The 17,483-nt window shown below is 42.7% G+C and overlaps 1 pseudogene; it reads right to left on the reverse strand.

Annotated features, from left to right (window-relative positions):
- Positions 1 to 11,338: 11,338 nt before the first annotated feature.
- LOC132213835 (GTPase NRas-like) lies at positions 11,339 to 11,922 on the reverse strand (annotated as a pseudogene).
- Positions 11,923 to 17,483: the final 5,561 nt, after the last annotated feature.

The raw sequence follows: 17,483 nt of genomic DNA on the forward strand, positions 1-17,483 counted from the left end.
AACAAACATCTTTTGCAACACAAGTTACTCCATGCACATAACTGACCAGTCTTCTGATGGCCAGGTTCTATTTGTTGCCACACAGGTAACCTTTAACACCTAATATGCAAACCCATCAAAATGCCTTCTTGTCAAATCCTTAAAAATAAAGACCGTTATTTATGGCCCCTAGAAAAGAAAATTAGGAGGATGGGAGAAGCTTTCTCTTCTAAGCAATCCTATCCAACTACACTATGCAACCCTAAGACGGATGGAATAAGTGTGGGCAGCTTTGTGGCCATAGAGCATTGGGATAGGATTCGTGAGGGACATGGTTGATATCAGAGAAGGAAGTAGAGTGGCTTTCATGGCTTTGATGAGATTGTATCTAGTTTTATACCTGTTTCCCTGGTTCTCCATTTTGCCCTACAGTTGTTTGTACACTTTTTGGGAAGCTGATGTGGGTAGACCATGGATGTGTCTTTAATTTAAAGAGAAAATCAATATGACTCTTCTGTCTGCCCCCCATGAAAGTTTAGATTAAAGTACTAAAAGTTTGGATTATTCTACGGGTCATCAGGTTGTAGGCTTAAGACAGGAAGTTTCACAAAATGTTTTGCAAATAGCTTATTATCAGAGGAAATGTCAGCTGAGTCAGGAGCATTGTTCCTCAAACGGGCCTGAGTGTTGAAGGATTTAATTAGGGTGAATAGTTGAAGCAGGACAAAGATGGTTTTCCTTGGGGACCCAATGTACTCTGTTAAAAGGCCAAAACAAAAATGCTTATGCAATGACTATCTTCCTAAAAATTCAGAACACTTCAAAAATTTCCATTAATTGTATTCGCACCACAACTTTGAAGGTTAGTTAACTTATGATGCAAATGTATTTTTAGGGAAGTTACATATACAGCCATTACTTCTTTTGTTTAATAGGAAAACAAAATTTATTGAGTACCATCACCAAATATTTTCAAGGACTGAAAACCTTGTGCTGAGAGAGAAAGGTATTTAAGAGACATTTGAGGATTTAAAGAAGAATCAGCCCACTAAGTCTTCCTACAACCACTATTTTTCAATTCTGAAATATAAGCACTGGATATTTCTACTTATTTTGTCTTGTATGGAGAAAATTTATTTTAAATCTTTTTTTTTTCTATCCTCACTCAATATTTTCCCATTATTTTTAGAGAGAATAGAAGAGAAAGGGAAAGACAGAGAGAAATATTGATGTGAGAGAAGTACATCGTTTGGTTATCTCCTGCTCAAGCCCGACCAGAGCCTAGGCCGGGGAGGAGCCTACAACCAAGGTACTTGCTCTTGATCAGAATTGAACCCGGGACCTTCGGTCCACAGGCAGATGCTCTATCCACTGAGCCAAACCAGCTGGGGCTATTTTAAATCTTTTATTACAGGGGGTTTGCATCTTCCCACCTTTCTTCTTTATGAAAGATGCTATATTATTTGCTACATAGATATTTATAACTTTTACATCATTGTGATTTGGAGACTTTAACATTATACTCACGGATCTGCCGCAGGGATTTCTGAACTTTTGGTGTCTGCAGGTCTGTAGCTGTGGTCACAGGTCTCTGTCCCCAGTGGCTGCAGGGTCCTGGTAAGCGTCTGAGATCAGACTGGGTGGTGCTGAGGCCAGGATCGTAGTCTCAAGCAGCTCCGTTTCCCAAGATGGCGTGGTCGCCGTGCCTGTGCTGGCCGCCCAGGAGTGTCGGTGCAGGGAGCGGGGCTCCGCCGCCTAAGACTGCCCGGTTTAGCAGCCCCTTAGAAGACCTGCAGAATCTAACTGTCCCCAGCTCATACACACACATCACACGCGTCCACACACTCCTCTATCACTTCCTTGCGCTCTCACGCTCTCTCCCTCCCTACCTTCCTGCTGGTCGCCATTTTCTGGAGACTTTAACATTATACAGCAGCACTCACTATCCAATGGAACTTTCTGTGATAATCAATAGAAATTTCTCTGATGATGGAAATGGTTTCTGCACTACTTAATTAATTGCAGAAATTAAAAAATTAGTTACTCAGTCACATTATTCCACATTTGAAATGCTCAATACCTATAAGTTGCTAGTGGCTACTGAATTGGACAGTTATGCATTTCTTTCTTTGTTTAGCTTAATACTTTTAGAATGAATTCTACCGTGCCTGATATCAAATCCTTGACCCCCAACCTGTCTTTTCGCTTGCTTTTGACTGGCACTACTTTGCCTAACTTCTTATTTTTAAACTTTCTGCAACACCCTTTCAAGGCAAGTCTCTTATATAGATCATAGAGTTGAATTTTGCTTTTATCTTAGGTTATTTAAACCCACTTACGTGTATTAACATAACTGCTATGTTTGATTTCATTTCTTTCATTTAAAAATACATGTTATAGCTGTAGCCGGTTTGGCTCAGTGGATAGAGCGGCGGCCTGAAGGGTCCCGGGTTCAATTCCAGTCAAGGGCATGTACTTGGTTGCGGGCACATCCCCAGTGGGGGTTGTGTGGGAGGCAGCTGATGGATGTTTCTCTCTCATCCATGTTTCTGGCTCTCTGTCCCCTTTCCTTCCTCTCTGTAAAAAATCAATAAAATATATTTTAAAAAATACATGTTATAAATACTAGTAATCAATCCCTTCTCTCCTTACTTACTGTGTATTAGTTTCATGCTCTGAACAATAAAATTAGTTTTTTAGTCATCTCTCTACTGTTTTCCAATTTTAGTCAATGATATTATCTTTCTTAGTGTTTATCTTTGTTTGTTAGGCTTCTACAACTCTGTATGTCAGCATTAAAGTGATAGCCTCTGGCTCCCTCCAACTACTCATGATGCAATTAATATTATCCTACTTACCCATTCCCTCTCCACTCCCCTCAACATTTTATTATGAAAACTTCCAGACCTACAGCAAAGTTGAATTTCCAGTGAACACCCATATACATACAACCTACGTGCTATCATTAACATATTACTATATTATTTTTATCACTGTGTCCATCTGTCCACCCACCAGTCCATCTTATTTTTTGATGCACTTCAATGTAAATTGCAAACATTAGTACACATACTCTCAAATACCCCAGTATATATATCACTAATTAGAGATTAACATTTATCTTTATTTTTTAAATATATTTTTTATTGATTTCAGAAAAGAAGGGAGAGGGAGGGAGAGATAGGAACATCAGTGATGAAAGAGAATCATTGATCAGCTTCCTCCTGCACACCCCCTACTGGGGTTCCAGGCCGCAACCCCGGGCATGTGCCCTGACTAGGAATTCAACTGTGACCTCCTGGTTCATAGGTCAATACTCAACCACTGAGCCACACTGGCTGGGCAAGCTTAACATTTGTTTATTTTTCTTTTGGTGTAAACTTTACATGTTGTAAAATATCCAAATCTTAAACATACCTTTGCTAGCTCTGAAGAGGGTACACATCAACAAGATCTAACAAGGTCTAAAACGTTACCATTACCCCCCAAAAGTTCCCTCATGCTTCTTCTAAGTCAATCCCCACTCATCTCCCAGAGGCAAACTTGTGAGTTTTTTCCACCATAAATTAGTTTTACTTGTTTTAGAACTTCATGGAAATAATATCATACAGTATGTACTCTTTTAGGTAAGGTTGCTTTCACTCAATGTAATGTCTTTGAGATTAGTCCATATGATTGCTTGTGTCAGTGATTTAGTCCTATTTATCGCTCAGTATTTCATTGTAAGAACATAGGGCAGTTTGCTGTATAATCTCTTATTAATGCACATGTTGTTTCCAATTTGGGGCTGCTATAAGAAAAGCTTCTATGAAGACTTTGTGCAAGTTTTTTGTGAGCTTTTAAAATTTCTGTTTGGATTAGAATTGTCATAGGGTATGACATAAGTGTATGTTTACACACAGGTGTATGTTTAGTTTATAAGAAACTTTGAGACCATTTCCCTATCGGTGGTACCACTTTATACCCACACCAACAATGTATAAGAAGCGTGTGGGTTCTCCATGTCCTCACCAATGATTGGTGTTGTCAGTCTTTTTAAACTGTAGCCATTCTGGTAGACATGTTGTGGTACCTCACTTTGGTTTTAGTTTTCATTTCCCTCATGATTAATGATGGTGAGTGCTCATCATTTGCTTATTGGCCACTGGCATATACTCACATTTTACTTTATGTATTCATTTTTTCCTAGAAGCTTGCTAAATATTTCTTAGATAAATGAATGCATAAATTTCAGACACCATTAATTATAGAATAAGTGGAAACTCATTTCCATGTGTTCATAAAATTGCAATTTTCTTTTATTATTTTAATAAAACTTTTTTTTTTTACACAATCATATTCCAAATAACTCCTTTTGGCTTCTGCTTTCAACAAGTATGAGACTATTGGTGAATAATTAGCACTATTTGGAGTGAACAAGAAAAAGCTGTGAAGTCTTTAAAACTGAGGAATCTAATTTTATGCTACAAGATATGGGAAGCCAGTGGTTACCGGTCAAGGCAAAAAGTTGGGGCCAGGCGCACCTGCCATGTGCCAAAGGTCAGAGTCTGAAGGGTGAGAAGTACCAGCACAAGCCCCAATGTCAGAAAGTGAAGGCAGGCCAGAGTCAACAAACAAGATGACTCACAGGTAACAGGACACCCACATTGGAGAAGCCATAAGAAGCCAGGAGCCTGGCTACAATTATGGAAAAGCTCAAGCCCAGAGACGGCTCAGACCAAAGCATGATCTGAAGTCCTGAAGTTCAAGGTAGCCAATCAGGGACTCGGGGGTCTGGAGCACACATCTGTGCGAAGGAGATGTGGCTGACAGCTGCTTCTAAGATCTTAAGGCTTGCGTGTGTCAGAGGGTCAGAAGCCAATCACAGAATAGCTTGTCTGGGTCCTCCAGGTACAAGTAGGTGAATGGGGCAGCAGAAAGTCAGATCAGATAAAAGAGGAAGGAAGAAATAAATTTCCTATGAAGATTGAGACACACTGTAACGGAACCCTCCTCTGGCAAAACATTAGAAAAGTGATACATGCTTGTATTATTAGCAAGCTCATATTTGCTGTCATCTCCTTGGAAATAGTATGTTGCTTTCCTTTGCATTTCTAAAATAAATATTCAAAATTCATACAGCTTTGCTAAGATTTAAGCAATTATGGCACTAAAGCCTCCATTGTATGTTCTGCCTGTGTCTTATCCTCACCTCTGTTTCTTCTTGAAAGAGCTTGGGGGAGGTGATGTCGGAGGTGACATTGCTGTGTGCTGCGATGAGGTAGACGTGAGCTATTGTGGAAGCATCGCTCTTATACTTGGAACCATGGGACAGCTCTGAAAGTATAGGCCCAGGCCCTTGAAAACAGTGCCCGAGGCTAAACCTTAAAATAGTTTAATGGGGAGTGCAAATTGGGAGGCAGGAGGAGTCAAAGGAGAGCAGGTTATGAAGTTGGCCACAGCTTGGTGACAAGTGCTGGTGAACGCTCTTTCTTGTTCTGTCTTCAGAGAGATGATACGAAGCTATTACATCTTCCTTCCAGGGGTTTGAGGGAGAAGATTTATCCTTTGGCTTCCATTCCAATTAATGTCCCAGCAGCAAGAGGGAAGTCCAAGTGAGACGCTGATCATATTCACAAGAGTCATGAGGGACTGCAGCATTGGCTGTCACCACAACCACAGGGACAGCAAGCCAGTGCTTAGGGTTCCCTCTGCCAGAATGGAAACCGTGCCCAGTACTGGGGTGGCTCATCAACTGAGCCCAGTACTAAGACATCTACGGGTTTCTGATTACACAATAATAACTAACACCACTGAGCACTTACTACAAAAAGCAACTTATATATAATTTCATGTACGAATCTCATCATATATAGGGTGTGGCAAAAGTAGGCTTACAGTTGTATGTGAAACACAGTTTATTCTTGAATTATTATTAATTACTGTATTATTTGCCATCTGAACAACTGTAAACCTACTTTTGCCTCACCTTGTACACTGTTTTATGTTCTTTTTTTTCCATTTAATTTTCTGTGGTGAAGATTTCCCCATCTCATTCAATATTCTTCAAAAGTACTTTTCACTGGCAACAATATATTTCACAATATGGATGTATAGTAATTTATTTCACTTTCCCATAAAATGCAACACTTTGGTTGTGTGCTATTCTCTGCTCTCATAAGTCATTCAGTGTGTGTAAGTCAGATTTTTCTAGTCTATGTTGTTATGACAACCCTTAAATCTCAGAGGCTTAAAATAACAGATTTATTTTTCACTCATGTGTGGAGTTAGCAAGGGACCTCTGCACATCATAGTCACATAGCGACCAGGTCTAACAGAGCAGCACCATCTCAAATGTCATTGGCCATCGTGCCAGGGGGAAAAGATAACTTTGGTAATTAAATGCATCCTGGAAGTGACACATGGCCACTTCTGACCTCATCGGTCAAATCCAGTTGCAAGGTCTCACCCAACCACAAAGAGGCCAGGAGGAGAAAAAGAACCAGGCTTGGCAAACATTACTGAACATGACACCATTACAAATGTCCTTGTACATAAATCTTTTTGTGTTTTGCTGCTTATGTCATTAAACTTTTATAGGAAAATTGTTGAAGTAGACAGTACAAATATTTGTATGTTATTGATGCATGTGCTGGACTTTTATATTTTGGCTCTGAGACCCATACTTGCCCTTTTATACTCTCCTCTGGGGACTAGGACCCTATAAACTACATTTCCCAGACTCCTTTACCCACTGGGTAGAAGACTCCCCCCCCCCACCCCCGCCCCTTTCCAGGGGAGCCAACTGTAGGTGATTACAGGGGCCAGCAGCAGCAGCCAGCCCAGAAACAGCAACAGGATTGTGGGCTCCTGGCTCTCTGCTCAGCGTCAGTGGTGGTGCTTATACTAGTAGACTCGGGTAACACCACCTTCTGCCTTTTGCTTCTCCAGCCCAAAGGGTGGAGGTAGTTCCCTGTGATTAATGCCCTCTAGGTAGCACCATCTTCCCATTTGGTACCTCAATTCCTCCTAACAATTTTTAAATCCTTGCATTAAATTTCCCCTGTCTAAATCGTGTAACTGGACATTTACCGATACCGTATATATTGCCAGATTGCCCCCTAGAAAGTTTGTGCCAAGTTATATTTAGCCCCGAAGCATTGGAAAGTACCAGTGGCTACCCAGTAAAACGTGTATTTGTCGCTATCTTAAAGATCAACTTGGTTATTCAAATCTGGTTAATTTCTAATCAGTGAATCAGAGACCCGGCTTCCTTCCATTCCATGGCTCTGTCATCTCCGACAGTGGTTTGCAACATCAATTTGCTTGTCTTCATTCAGCCAATGGAAGGGGAAGAAATGGAAATGCATGTATGGGAAGTTTCCATGGGCTAAGCCTGGGAGGGGTGTACATCTTTTTTTTGTCCACGTTCCTTGGCTAGAACTCATTCACATGACCACACCAAGCAAGGGGCTGGGAAATGTAGTCCATATGTGTGTCCCGGCAGCCTGAGGATTAGGGTGGTTATAGACTGGCAATGTCTACCACAGATCCCTCCCTGTTTGGCTCTAATAAAAATCTCCCCCCTGACACTTATTGTATATAGTGAAGAATAGTTTAGTCTATTTTAATTTTAACAAAAGCCTTAAAAATTGTATATTCGTGAATATTTAACTACTTGCAAATAATGGTGTCAAACCATACCTGTCTGACTCTACTAGCTCCTTAGCAGAGGCCACCTGCCTAGGGGGCAGATCCAGACTGTGTGGATTCTGAAGCTTGTATAATTTGGTGGGATCTGTTTTTTTTAAAAAAAGAATACAAAATTAGTTATCAAAGTAAATATTTATTTAGAATGAGAAAAAAATTTGTAACTAATATTATATTTTCCAAAATGTGGCAAGTATCAAAGACATTATAAAATTCAGAAAACAACATAATATTTTAAAGTAATTAACTTTCTAACATTTCTCTAAAATACTTTTCCCTTACATTTTGGCTGTTAATCTTTTTTTTTTTTTAAATATATTTTATTGATTTTTTACAGAGAGGAAGGGAGAGAGATAGAGAGTCAGAAACATGGATGAGAGAGAAACATCGATCAGCTGCCTCCTGCACATCTCCCACTGGGGATGTGCCCGCAACCCAGGTACATGCCCTTGACCGGAATCAAACCCGGGACCTTTCAGTCCGCAGGCCGACGCTCTATCCACTGAGCCAAGCCGGTTTCGGCATGGCTGTTAATCTTAAATTGCCTCTTTATGAGTCTGCAATTTTGTAGCATCATTTTCCATAGACAATAGAATTTAATCTTTCCTCTAACATAGTTTGTCAAAGTATTTTTCTTTCTTTTGATAGTTTAGGAAAGTTCCAGGTTCATGACTTGTAAGTAATACTGCCAAGTAAATGTGTTAGATTATTGGCAAATTTGGGGAAAAAAAACTTCTCAAGTGTCTCTCATGAGCTCTAAGATTTCGGAGCAATGCAGTTGTTTCGTGCAGTGACTATTGCTTAACTTTCCATGAACTGACCCCACTCTGCTTTGCTAGGAACCCTCCCAGAGTCTCGTGAGTGCCTGGGGCAAGTGTAGTACCTAGTTTAGCACTTGTTTAGCTTCTTGGTTATTCCACCTCTGCACCAGATCCTACAGGCAGGCTCAGCCTTGGTTCATTTTCCAAGACCAGTCATGACCTAGCAAGGCTCACTATTTGCCAGAAGACTACGCTACGCTTCACCCTTTTTGTGCCTGACTGAGTCTCTAGATAGTCCCTGATCCTGGTCACCATGCTTTGCTCACCTGTGCAGACAGAGCGCCCTGTTAACCTGATATCGGTTGCTATAGAGTCCATTACTGTTCTGTGAACACTTTGTTCTGGTGACACCTTGGATGCAGCCTAAACATCTACCCAACCCCCAACCCCTCAGGCTGACCTAATTCCAGTGGCAGGTCAGATGAAGGCCCTGCACTCTCCATGTGCCCGTCCTGCTAGACTTGGTTGGCGAGGCCTTGGGCAGCCTGATCATTGGAAATGACAGTAAGACCAAGTCAGGGAATCACAGGTGGTTTACTTACCCTTGCGGGTCAGGCTTGGGTTAGCGGCAGTGCTAAGGATGTCCGACTGGTGGCTTAGGCCTGCTCCCCCCAGGCATAAGCCGTCAGTCAGACAGCCCCCAAGGGCTCCTGGACTGCAAAAGGGCGCAGGCTGGGCTGCGGGACCCCCCGAGTGCACGATTTTTGTGCACCGGGTCTCTAGTGTGTAGATAAGGAAGGATACAAATAGAATAGAAAAATTTGAAGGAAAGGGGATAAAAGAAGATATGTATGTAGGGAGTTTGGATAAGGAATAATATTTGAAGGCTGTGGTTGAGCTGAATGAGTGAATGCATGAATTTAAATCATACACATCATTTATTTTAAAACCAGTTATTTACAAATTATCAAAACAAGCAATATGATAATACAATTACCAACCATGAGACAACTTTCTGTGATTCAAAGGACTTCAAAACCTAATTAAAAATCCCAAGGCTATAAATGAAAATATTATTATTTTACAAGTAAGTTTAAAAAAATTATTTTTCAAAAATAACTTGGTGCATTACAACTATTATTACTTGCAAATAAAATAAATATGTCGAAGAAGTTAATAATTAGATAATCCTTCTTTGCTCTTCTGACATATTTGGAAGATGTACATGCCGTATTTCCTATGGCACATCTTTGATAAAGAACTTAATTTCAAAGAACTAAATATTGTTCATTTTATTTATTCACTGGCAATGAGTCTCTGCTTCCAGGGTCACTTACCATTTATTATTAAACACATATAAAATCAATGCTGCTTCAGAGAGTATTAAAAACAAAGTCTTTAGCTTATGTCACCCTTCACTTGTAGGAGACTATTTTAATATCACTTTTAGATGTAGAACCAACTTAGAAACAAATCGATCTTGGAAACAATTCATAGAAACGTATTCTCCTTTATAAATCACTCACAGGTAGGACACTGCCCATAATAATAGAGGCTTATCGTAGTCGCAGCTTTGTTTGAATACAACAGCCTTTCCAGGGGCTGTTGTTTCTCTGTGCATTTTACTGGGAGAACTGTAACCTAAAACATTTCTCAGCTGCTAATGACAGAGGAAATGGACCCTGCTGCTTCTTAAGTGTTGGCTGTTTTTATCCCATTAGTGAAAGGTATCATTGAACGAAGGGGTGAAATCTCATCAGGATGAGAGGCTCTAGAGCAGTGGTTCTCAACCTTCCTAGTGCCGCGACCCTTTAATACAGTTCCTCATGTTGTGGTGACCCCCGATTTCATTGTTACAAATTGAGCATAATTAAAGCATAGTGATTAATCACAAAAACAATATGTAATTATATATGTGTTTTCCGATGGTCTTAGGCGACCCCTGTGAAAGGGTCGTTCGACCCCCAGAGGCGTCGCAACCCACAGGTTGAGAACCGCTGCTCTAGAATCTTTGACCTATTTTTTCCCCCTTTCTGTCAACATTTTCCATCTATGTGTTCACAGGCTGTGACAAAGCAAACTTGAATGACAAAGGAGAAGAAGTGAATAATTAAAAAATATTTTGACAAGTAAAAATGATGATATATTAGCATCAAATTAAGTATTCAACAAAGGAGAAATGGTCCTTAATTGTCAAATACCAAACCCCTAAACTTTGAGGTAGGAATGCTGGATGCATGTGGTGACCCAGATCACAGCACCTCACAGCAAAAGGTGACTGTCACCTTCACCTGAACTGCACTTTCTCTCAAACTCCCTTTAACCTGCAGAACCGGTGTCTTCAGTCTCCTGTGACTTCCAGTAGTTGGTATCCTCCATCCATCATTCTTTTATGATGGGACTAGCGATTTGGTGGTGGTGTTTTTAAGTCTCAGCAAAACAGTAATTTATGACATGTGTCCAAAAACCATCACAGTTCCAAGTTCAACAGTAAAAAGGAAAAAAATCAGCAGCAGTTGCTATGTTAGCGCTCAAGACATTGTTTCCTAGAGGATTTCATGTCTACTGTTTGGTTCTCTGTTTCAGAGCACGAATTGGGTTTCAGACAAAAAAAACCTGTGGTGGAGGGGGAGTGTTGGGATTGTTGGGGGAGAACCCACGGTGGAAGAATACTGGGGAGTAACAAGAGGTTCGTTTCTCTGGTCAGACACCCAAGTGAGGAGGCAGTGATTCTGAGAACGTCGCACACAGAGAACCTGGTCCTGATGCACCGAGAGCTGGGGAAGCAGCAGGAGCTGCTTTGTGGTTTGAAGATGACACAGAGACACTTCTCCAGGGACCTCAGGACCAGGTGTCAGTGCAGCTTGACCGGGTCTCTTCCCTGATGCCAGAACTTAAAAAGCATTTTATTATATCACCACACAAGGCAACACCATGCAACCTCGCACCCATCATCACTGCCATGGAGTCTTTTCATTCGGCACTGACATATTTCTCTTCCCAGGGTCTAAAAGGCACCTTCAGCACCGTGCCTGGTCCTGGCTGAGGTTCCAATGAATGGAATCCCATCACTCTTGGGCAGCACATGGGCTTGTTTTGTGTCCACTGTCCTTGTTGGCAAATCGCACTTGTTTCCTGCTAGCACCATGGGTACGGCACCTGCAGCCTTTGCTTGCTTACTCTGTTCCCTGCGGAGGTCACTGTCTGCAGATGACTTGCTGCTATTGATGGAAGATACACAGAGGAAGCCTTCAGCTGTTCTCATGTCCTGGTCTCTCATGACACTGTACTCTTTCCAGCTATGTCCACAGACAGGTCTCACCATCTATAACCACCTGTTTTGGGCAAGAATCCTCTATGGTGGGATCATATTCATCCACAAAGTGGTTCTGGATTAGTGGGATCGTCAGCACGCTTTTCCCAACACCACCTGCTCCAAACATCACCATTTTGCACTCAGCCATTCCACACAAGCAAGAACCTCAAGCTCTGGTACCTCACTGTGCAAGGATTAGAACCACCACTGGGGGAATGTTGAAGACCCTGGAGCCGCCATGAACCAAGATTCGGTGGGCTTCCCCTTGATCTGTGACCCACTTAAGCAACTGTGTTGCCTCCTGACTGCAGCTTTGGGAGAGCTTTTCATTTAGATGGTCCTCATCGGTACTTCCACCCTTTAGTACCTATTTCTACTTGGTATTGTCCTCACTTGGTGGTTTAGATGTAGATTAATTACCACCATGGGGTTGCCAGATGATATCTGTTGGGTTTGATTGTATTGGAATAGCATTAACATTTGCATGACTTGACATTTATTGGGATGTATTCATTGTTGTTGAAAGAAAATGAGAGGGCTTTGTGTGAGGGTGGCAGGGAGTGGCAACCAGCTAGGAGAGATGAGAATGGAGGCTGGCATGGCTGCCCGAGGTGGTTCGAGCTAAAGTTGTCGAGGATCATGGCACTGAACTATTGAATGGGTTGAACTTGGTTGAGCACAATGAGGAAAAGGCTCCCTTTCCGCTCTCATCTCAGCCTTTAAACACGCTCTGCCCAGTTTCTCCTCACCACTCTGGCTGGCTTTTCACTCACTTTCAGACATCAGAAAAGTCTCATTTTGAGGTATAAAGAAGTCTGACTCAATGTGAATAACAACTTTCATCATACAGTCATGTCAGAACGTCTCCCCCCCCATGCCCAGGGCTGACCTGGGCACCAGGCGGGGGAGGGTTGGCTTGTTCTTGCCTCCATCACCTTCCCTCTTGCTCTGCATCCTTTCCTCCTTCTAGGTTGAGGTCGACCCTGCTAACATTTTTTGGGGACACTCAGGGTACACGCCAATCCAGTCTTTCAAAGGGCAAATCAGTCCTTCAGAGTTACCAGGTTACTTTCTCTCTACAACCTGGAATAAAAATAACACTTCTTAAACAAAACAAAACAAAAACCCAACAACAAGCAATTCCCAAGGCACGCAGTTTAACCCTCTAACATCAGATTAAAAACAGTTAGCTTACTTTTGGGTTTACCCTGGTTAAATCAATCAGGAAATTGAGCAATTATGTGTGTTTGCTTAAATTATGTAGACAATTATCTTAATAGACCACATTGTTTTGCTTTTGTGGATCCAACTGGAGTCTGACTTGTGGTTTATTTATTTAAGTCCACAACATTTTGATGTGGCAATATTGGTGCAGCTCTTCTAATGTCAAGACATAAAAAAAAAAAAAAAGGAAAAACCGTGTTAAACTTAGAGTTTTAAAACATTACAATATGGGTAGAATAGACATCCCCATTCCTAAGTCTTGCCCCATCTTAACCCCATTCACAATGAAATGTTCCTTCTCTAAAAACAGCAGAAGAAATGTTAACGTTTTTGGAGGGAGAAAAAACAAAGACCTGAAAAAGTAAAGTTCCGAGGAGCAGGACACTTCAGTTTTAACATTCATTCCTGTAACACCTCTCATCACTGCAGATTTGGAGGAGTCTGGCTGATTTATGGAATATGGCTGGATGGTGTGGTTCTCTTGTCCTAATACTCTTGAGACTATAGAAAATTGGGGACAAATACCCTTATGAGAACTTTATATCAATAGGCATATCAGGAAATAGAACTCAATGCATATGACTAATATTAACTGCAACCTGGATCAGAAAAAAAGTACGATCATTTACAGAGTCCATTTATCTCATCCAAATGTGATTCAAGACTCCTGGCTTCTGTTCAATTACAAACTCCTCTGAATTATCTGCATCTCTTTCTTTCTGTGAACCTTGCGGAGCCTCTATTTATGCCACCTCGTCTTCTGAATGCGGCCTTTCAATCTCCCATCGTGTCACCTTCTGACAACTTGTCCTTGTGCTCAATAGAGCTTTCTTATTTTTTCACTCATTCCTCCCCCAGTTCAACAGGAAGAGGTCTTACTGTTTTCCTTTATTTCTTTTCTTCATTTTTTGTCCCTGTGTGGGCCAGAGATTTCCCATCTCCACTGAATTTCTTCTCCTCAGAATTAGACCTTCAAATTCAAGTCTTCAAATGGTAACAGTCTATTATATTAAATCTTTTATTACTCTCCAGTGAAGTTAATTTGTATAATTGCAGTATAAGATACAGTAAAATAGGAGAGATAATTAACAAGTTAATAATTCATCAACAATTACTACACACAGCACATGAACTAATTTTAAATGTCTGATTTGAATCCACTTTTAAGGACATCAAATCCTACATAATAGAAGAGAAACATGCAAACTAACCACCCCTTCGCTACACTCAAGCCATGCCCACCAGCCACGCTCACCAGCCAATCAGGAGCGAGTATGCAAATTAACCCAACTAAGATGGCGGTAGCCACTGAGCTGGAGCAAGCAGGAGGCTTGGGTTGCCCCTGGTGATGGAGGAAGCCAAGCTTACCACCTGCCCTGGCCAGTCCTCAGCTCCACTTAAGGCTACAAAGTTTCAATTATAGAAGATAAATAAATCCCAAAAAAAAGAAAAAAAAAAAAAGTGGGAGCTTGGGTCACTGGGGGGCATGGCCAGCCTGAAAACGGCCCTCAGCCCCCCCACCCAGGCTGGCCAGGCACCCCAGTAGGGACCCCCACCCTGAAGGGGGTGTGGCCAGCCTGAAAACAGCCCTCAGCCCCTCACCCAGGCTGGCCACACCCCCATGGGGTGAGGGTCCCCACTGGGGGGCTTGACCAGCTTTCAAACAGCCATCAGCCCCTCACCCAGGCTGGCCAGGCACCCCAGTGGGGACCTCTACCCTAAAGGGGGTGTGGCCAGCCTGAAAACAGCCCCCAGGCTGTTCAGGCACCCCAGCGGGACCCCCACCCTATTTCGGGACACCCTTCAGGGCAAACCAGCCAGCCCCCAACCATGCACCAGGCCTCTATCCTATATAATAAAAGGGTAATATGCAAATTAACCCTAACAGCAGAACGACTAGGAATGACTGATCACTATGACACACACTGACCACCAGGGGGCAGACACTCAATGCAGGAGCTGCCACCTGGTGGTTAGTGTTCTCTGACAGGGAGAGCTCTGCTCAGCCACAAGCCAGGCTGCCAGCTGCCAGCACAGTGGTAGTGGCGGGAGCCTCTCCTGCCTCCTCAGTAGTGCTAAGGATGTCCAACTGCAGCTCAGGCCTGCTTCCCGCTGGCAAGTGGACATCCCCCAAGGGCTCCTGGGTTCCCAGAGGGAAGTCTGACTGCCAGCTTAGGCCCGATCCCCCTGGGGAGTGGGCCTAAGCCAGCAGGTGGACATCCCCCGAGGGGTCCCAGACTTCGAGAGGGCACAGGCTGGGCTGAGGGATCCCGCAGAGTGCACAGTTTTGTGCACTGGGCCTCTAGTGTTAAATAAGCAGGGCACATCTGTATAAGTCAGTGATCGGCAAACCGCGGCTTGTGAGCCACATGCGGCTCTTTGGCCCCTTGAGTGTGGCTCTTCCACAAAATGCCACGTGTGGGCGTGCATGTACAGTGCGATTGAAACTTCATGGCCCATGTGCAGAAGTCGGTTTTCGGCCTGGGCGAGTCTATTTTGAAGAAGTGGCGTTAGAAGAAGTGGGGGACGTCGGTCCGTCGGGCGACGGGAGACGCGGCGCAGGCGGGCCAGGGGATACGCAGTGCCGGGGAGGTACATTGTTTTGAGGTACATTCGCTGAGGTCGACCCCTTCCAACTCTCCCATCCACACTTATCTATCTGAAACAAGTATACAAGACGAGTGTGGATGGGAGAGTTGGAAGGGGTCGACCTCAGCGAACGTACCTCAATCAGATTTAGGACGTTTTTACCAAAAGCCAGCTTAGGAGCACCCTAATTAAGTTAATAACAATGTTCCTACCTATATAGTTTAAGTTTAAAAAATTTGGCTCTCAAAAGAAATTTCAATCATTGTACTGTTGATATTTGGCTCTGTTGACTAATGAGTTTGATGACCACTGGTATAGGTCAATTCTAATGAGTGATTCATTAAAGTCACACCTGTTTGGAAGAATTGTGGCTAAATATACATCACTTGAAAATTACTATTTTAACAATTTTCAAGTGTACTGTGGCATTAAATACATTCACATTATGTGCAATCAGCACCCATCTTCCATTCAGAAACTCAGTACCCATGAAACACTCTCCAGGTCCTTCCCCCAAGCCCTTGGCAACCACCATTCTACTTTCCATCTCCACGATTTGGACTACTCTAGGTACCTCAAATAACTGGAATTATACAGTACTTGTCCTTTTGCGTCTGGTTTCACTTAGCAGAATGTCCTCAAGGTTCATCTATATTGTGACATCTGTCAGAATTTCACTCCTTTTTAAGATTGAATAATATTCCATTGTATGCATATGGCCCATTTTGCTTATCTGTTTCTGTTGATGGACATATGGGTTGTTTCCATTTTTTGGTTATAAAGCCACACTTTTTAAAAAACAATTTTATTGAGTTATAATTTAACTCATATAATTTACATGCAATAAAATGTACTTTTTTAAAGCTTATCCTATCTAATAAAAGAGAAACATGGTAATTGGCGTACGACTGCTACCCTTCCCATTGGCTAATCAAGGCAATATGCAAATTAACTGTCAGCCAAGATGGAGGCTGGCAGCCAGGCAGCTTGAAACTAACATGAGGCTTGCTTGCTTCAGTGATGGAGGACTCCAACGTTCCCCGCCTGCCGCTGCAGGCCTCTGAGCTGCAAGTAACTATGTAACAAACATAGAAGCTAAACAATGCCGGGAGCCGGTCCATCCTTGCTGTTTCAAGGGACCTGGCATATATGGCATACGGTTCTTAATATGTTTGCTCACCTTCTTGGCACTGTGTTTTAACCAAGGTCACCTCTCCGAGAAAGGTTGAATCCCCAGGTAGGGATTTTCCCCTGAAGTTAGGGAGGGAATAAAACCCCTCAACTAAGTGCCAGGCGGGTAATTAATCCCTTTAACTACGAACAATCATGCTTAAACTACATAATCTTTTCTCCCTGGAATGGAGATAAGAAACGCCCTAACCTTTGTAATAGAGATTGATAGGATTGAATCAACTGGTATAAATACAGTTGTAACAAGACAGAAACACACAGAATTCAGAAGACAGATCCTAGACAGAACTCAGAACACAGAATCAAGAAGCCAGAACTTAGAACACAGAACTCAGGAGACAGAACTCAGAAGACAGAACTCAGAGCACAGAAATTAGGAGACAGGGCTTGGAAGACAGAACCTACACAGAGCCTAGAGACAGAAGAACTTCGCTGGCGAGAGCATGCCAGAGGATCCTGGACCGGGACTGGCCTCGGAGCCTAGAGACAGAGCCTAGCGGGAGAACATGGCAAGGGATCCTGGACTGAACCTGACTACAGAGATTGGCAGGAGAACCTGACTGGAACTTGGACACTGAACCTGACTGGAGAGCCTGGACAGAGCCTGGCTGGGGAACCTAGCGAGGGAACATGGCTGCAGAGCCTCGCTGGAGATCCGAAGCAGAACCTCTCTGGAGATCCAGACCAGAACTTGGCTGGAGATCCTGGCTAGAGATCCTGGCTAGGCTGCTGAT

This window comes from Myotis daubentonii, chromosome 12 (assembly GCF_963259705.1).
Source record: "Myotis daubentonii chromosome 12, mMyoDau2.1, whole genome shotgun sequence".
Lineage (NCBI taxonomy): Eukaryota > Metazoa > Chordata > Mammalia > Chiroptera > Vespertilionidae > Myotis > Myotis daubentonii.